Source organism: Spodoptera frugiperda, chromosome 8, assembly GCF_023101765.2.
Source record: "Spodoptera frugiperda isolate SF20-4 chromosome 8, AGI-APGP_CSIRO_Sfru_2.0, whole genome shotgun sequence".
Lineage (NCBI taxonomy): Eukaryota > Metazoa > Arthropoda > Insecta > Lepidoptera > Noctuidae > Spodoptera > Spodoptera frugiperda.
In genome coordinates, this window is record NC_064219.1 from 11,616,880 (window position 1) to 11,622,879 (window position 6,000).

Below are 6,000 nucleotides of genomic sequence, written 5' to 3' on the forward strand. Positions count from 1 at the left end.
CTTTGATAAAACTCTGTATAAAATGCTAGTCGTATGTAATTGCGTGTAGTATTCATGTTTTGTACATTAAATCCATGTACATTATATACAGGTACTTATGTACTTGAGCTGAGATGGGTTTGTTATCGAGATATCATAACCTTATTACTGAATTTAATTACCCAGAAAAGATCGAAGATATTTTTTTGTTTGGAATTTCCAAGCTTTTCGAGTAACGTTTGGTTATAGGGAAGTGTCTTAACACTTTGAACGCCGTGGTGGTCACCGGTGATCAACGTTAGCGGAGGATTTGCCTTCAACAGTTTTCTATTGGCAGTCAAAGACTTAAAAATATCCGACCGCTACTACTTTTAAAGCTTTTTAGCTGTATTTAAAGGATATTACAGAACACCAAGTATAAAGAAATATAACATTTAAGAAAGTAGCGACAGGTTCTAACTTCAAGTTTACGTTAATGATGTGACTTAAGTCAGACTGACAGCGGAGACAGATGACCTTCAAACATTTAATTTCCAGCAACAGATAACGAAGTAGGAATATATTTTCTTTCTCATACAAATGCTGATCACGTACTCTTAGTAAGAAGCCAGCCGCAGAACGAAATAAACTGCGAACATTTTTACTTCAATGTGACGACCACCCTCACACTGCACCGGTGACCATGAAGCAACCAGCAACCTTTGTTACTATCAATAAATTGATCAGAAACGTCCAAAATTCCCCCGTTCAATGGTAATGAGCAAATAACTATTAATACTATAATAGTTCTAAGATTTAACTAGACTAAAATATGCCTCACGGCATGTCAGCACGTGAGCAGGGTAGCTAATGCACTGGATTTTAATTTCGGTCTAAATATAAAATATTTTTTGCGTCTATCTGCATAGTACCTAGGTATGTACGTGCCTAAACATGTTGTAAAAAACTCATGTAACATTAATGTTTCATTGTCTTGTATTCAGAATACTTGAATCTATTTATTATGTCAGTTAAACTATGCGAAAATACATAGTTATTAACCATAGGACCAACATGACAATTTGTAAATTGGCAAAATCTAGTTAGATTTTTAGGAGATTTTTCTAGATTTAAAGTAACCAGTACCATTTTTTCAAGTTTGCAAAACGAACTGATTGGTTGGTTTATTGCAGCCGGCCAATCAGAAAGCCGAAAGCGCTTTCGTTTCGATTACTTTGCTAAATAAAACTGTTAAAGTAAATAATAAAAACTTCATCTGCTAGAAAGATGCCAGGTTCACACGATGTCAGATAATGCAGCACAGCCTACAAGTCTACTTAGATTACGTAAGCGGCAGGTCCCATTCGTTAAGCCGACACATTGGCAGTGGGTCCTCAATGCATCACGGAGTATAGTGCACCAGGTGGTGCATGCGTCACCCGGTGCCATGCAGCATATTAATGCAGGACCTACCAGATCTACAGCTTGCAAGACTTGCCGACGCGACACATGCAAATCTGCATTCACTATTGTAACTGTAGGTGTACTGTAATAGGTGAAGAATGAAGATCTTGCATGAAGATACCGACAGATACATTTCATCATTAGCTTAAATTATGAATTATGTACTTAACCTCAACCCATTGAATTACAAGAGTTTCTTTAAACGCAGGGAATATAAAATTTAATGCGTTTACAATCAGTAATCAGTAATAAATGCAAATGTCTGGACATAAATAAGTAAATAAACAAAGAGTTATGTTGTCTGGACATCGTAAACCTGAAACTGTGCGAATGTGCGTTCGTCAGTAGATTACTGTTTGGAAGATGACTTCTTTCATTATAATATTACTATAATTAACTAAACACCAAAGCTTGTGTGTATGTTTGTTACTTAACCACGTCAAAACGGCTGAAGGGATTGGGATGAAATTTGAAATAGCAGTAGATAATGGTCTGGAATAACACATAGGCTACTTTTTATCCCACAGAAACGCAGGCGAAGTCGTTAGAAAGAGCTAGTTAAATAGATACATGAAAGATTTATGATTACTGTTAGATGAATTTATTTATGTATGACATAGAATAGTAAGTAAATAGCTAAATAAAGTAAATATTATTCTGCCTAAACATGGCCACTTTCTTTGTAGGTAGCTATACAAATGTTTATGTATAAACATTTTCAGTAGGCAGCTCCTTACAAAGTTACAATCCTTGTAACGACCACATTCCCGGCGTGTGTATGATAATGTCCTTATCGTATTGTCCTTGACTGATGCAACTACTACTTTGTCATGCACCTATACTTTGTTTAATTGTAACTACGTAGGTAAGTTGAATGTGCAGTTGAATCCAAGAATTTATTTTCAGTTTCAGTTAAGTTTTTATTCTACCTTCATAGTCATAGAAAACCTGAATTTTAGAGTATCATATCAGTAGAGTATGTTCATATGTATACTGAAAGCTCTATAATATGACATGAATTAGCTCGTATTGACATTTGAATACTTACAATCGTGTCGTGATGGGTTATCTTAAAGTTCAAGGGATGCGGAAGCTGCGACCACTAGTACAGACTACAAGGACGACGGGAGTACTTGCGACACTCGCTTTAGAGGTACTATTTCTACAAAATGGGTTTCTTTAGACGAGACTGCAAAGGGCAAAGCAAAAATATTGTAACTATATTACCGGGTTTTCTGATTTCAACTTGCACTGCGCTGTTTATTATAGGTTCTGAAGTATTTTATCGGAATGCTAAAGATTCATCTTAGCATAAGGAATGAATAGATTATTGCTTTAGGGTTCAATAGAAAGGTTTTCTATATTTTCTAGAAAGAATTAATTTTGAAATTATTACTTAAGATGGTAAAATTTTGTAAAATTATACTTTCATTATGAATCTCGCGTTTTACCTAGATATCAGATTAAAATTGTTTAAATTAGTTATCAGCGCCTGCAATTTTACAATGGCTTTAAAAATGCATTTACGTGTTGATTTATGTGGAAACTTTGATAACCGAAAAGATACGAACCGCTACCAATTTTATTTGGTACACCAACACAACTGACAGTTAGGAATATTGTCGAAGAGTACCTATTTAAATAAATTAACTATTTATTGGAAATAATCAGTACCTACATGATTGTGATATTTATTTATTGATCACATTACTTATTCCATCTTTAATTTATTTGGTAGGTATTTATTATCTAACTTGATCTCGCAGGCGTTGCTATTCAATAACATAAGCTAATTTGATTTTAAAAAAATGAAGCGCAATTATTTATTGACATACCATAGTCAGGTTACGTTTTAGGTAAGTATCTATTTGAGTTTAAAATTGATTATCCTAATCAACAGTTTCAATACTTTAGATGGTCACATTGAACGCCTAGTTGGCTTTTTTTAAACTAGCAACTTATGTAACTTAGTACATTATTACTAAGTAAACTAAACTAAACTGGAATTATTTAGTAAAATATGTGTTTAGTTGACATATGAACAAAAGTACACGTGTTGGTAACGTCTAAGCCCAAAAATTAACCCTTAATTAATGAGTTGTAAAGAATTTTTTGTTGAAATTGTATGTGAGATAGAGAAATTCAGTTAAATCTGTTTAAAACTTATCACACTCCACAACTGTGAATAGGGCAGAAGTAAGAATGTCCTGATAACACACGTCTCTACTTCTGCTATAAATTGTACCAAAAAATATAAATAGTATAAAGAATAACTTACTGTAAATGTAAACTTATGTGTAAGCAGTACTTGGTGTGATATTCTCCAATACTATGACTGTATATGCTACTCCCTGTCCCACGGCTTCAGCCCAATTGACGCAAATCTTAGCTCCAATCGAGAGATTGGGATAGATATATACATATATACATACATGTTATATCTATGTATAGTCACGTGATCGATTCAAGATCAAAAGGTCAGCTGGATCAAACTCACACGTGATTTTAAAACTATAATTTTATACACTAAATTATGGCAACACTGATTTAAAGAGAAAAATAAATACTGACGCTATCGTGTAAAACTGGCCTAAATTAGCAAACATCTTTAACAGATTTTTAACTTTAAATGTTATAAGATAGGGTTGAAAATCATTTGAAACTATAATAGCTGTAAAATTGTGGAAGAAACCTAATAAACTACTAAGACAAAGTAATTATCTAGTCAGGTAGGAGTATATATGTATAGTCACGTACCATATAAAAACTCGTTGAACATGTTCCACTTCAACTGCTCTTCATCTTCACTTTCATCCATGTTGCTGGCTGTTCCCACAACACTGGTGTCATGCATCAACGTCTCACACACACACACACACACATGGGTAACTAGTTAGCATTCACTGCTGAAACTAGTTTCATTTCACTAAACGAAAGTATTTAGTAGAATAACTAAACCGGAACATCGAGATTTGTTATTAATTTATACGATGGTGTTATTTAATATATCACAGACTACAAATCCGTAGATTGATTGCAGATTTTTATAAATTAATTGTTAATTTAAAACATTTATGAAAAAGCTAGAGCTAATTTCTGTGTCAATTCTTAAAGTAATTCTAAGACATTTTGAATTTAATTCGTTAAAATACTAATGTAGGTATCTTTTCGACTAAACTGTAAATAGTACCGAATGGAAGTCGAGTGATACAGTCCAACGGCTCCAGAGATAAGTTGCGCACGCGCAAATATCCCGGTACCTCAGCCGTGCGCACTGTTGACAATGCACGCTGCCCCAAAGTTGAATTAGTGCCGGACTCAACGTTGATATTATTCATTTAGTAGATCAATCAGATGAATATTAATTAGGTACTTAAACAAACATCAAAACATCTTTTATCTATTATATATTTTTACCCGGCTGCTGCGGAAGAAAGAGTTATGTTGTCCTAGGTCAGTTTCTCAATAGTCGATTGCTCCATCGGAAGGTTAATAATATTCTTTAACGAACCGTAAATCAAAGTTGGATGTTACAAATAGATGTCCCAAGATGAATGCTCGACCTTCCACAGAGATCAATAATTAGGAAGGTCATATGAAGGGTCAGTAAGTGTCTCGATAGAGGAATGATTAATGAAAGCAAGGATGATATGGACAGGACAGTTCAAATATACCATCATATCTTTAGGTATTCTATAAAGCTAGTGGTGAGTAGGTATAGCATCTGCACAGCCGTTCCGAAAGACACTCCGGGCGTCGGGGATCGCGCGACGATATCCGGCTACCGTAAGTGAGGGTCTGCGTCAGACCCGTGTTCGCGCGCGCCTCGAAGAGCCATTAGACTACCACAGATGCGGCTCAGTAGGGCTGATGTTTCATTAGGATGACTGACCTGATGACTTCCCCCGCCCAAGGCGGGAAAAAGTTATAGCATCCATGCAGATCTTCATTTTTAGCAGTAGGTAAGTATTTAATCAAAATCTCGTATTTCACATCAATAGTTTGAACGATAATAACTTTCTAATTTATCTGCCAATTACAACGAGTGGATTAGGTGCAGTGTTAGTGACATGATTGGCTGTAAAAATACCATAAACGGGTTCATCTGGCACTCGAGTGGAGTGTGGTACTCCAGCAGCCGTGGAGTGCTCTCGACCTAATGGAGCGCTGCCACTTCGTACTTTATTACATTGTCGTACATCACAGCACAATATATTAGCAGTACTTGTGGTTGCCAGGCACGAAATTGGCAGAGGGCATAATCATAACCGATTAGGTACGAGTAAGTTCTTCTTAAACCATTCTTGAAATATTTTTTTCGCTTAACAAGTCTATCATCAACAAGCTTTACCATTCCTATCTTTTATCATGTTAAGCTATTCCTGCGCTCTCCAAATGCACAATGACCAAGTAGCTGACTTGCTAATTTGACGAACTTCAATTAACCTTCATAAGTCCTAGGGTTTGTGACACAGGCTTACAATAATCTTAAAACTTATCCTCAATCTTGCTTAATCATCTGAGCATGAGCAGCAAGGATGGTAGTAGATTATGTGTGATAGCGGTGCGCACGAGTCA

The 6,000-nt window shown here is 35.4% G+C and overlaps 1 protein-coding gene across 1 annotated transcript in view; it reads right to left on the bottom strand.

Moving 5' to 3' along the window:
* The window catches only part of LOC118275562 (high affinity copper uptake protein 1), a 30,899-nt gene extending 26,637 nt beyond the window's left edge, over positions 1–4,262 (bottom strand). The window contains exon 1 of the mRNA XM_050695514.1: positions 4,180–4,262. The gene's annotated coding sequence lies outside the window, so the exon portion shown is untranslated. The remainder of the gene's footprint in view (positions 1–4,179) is intronic.
* Positions 4,263–6,000: the final 1,738 nt, after the last annotated feature.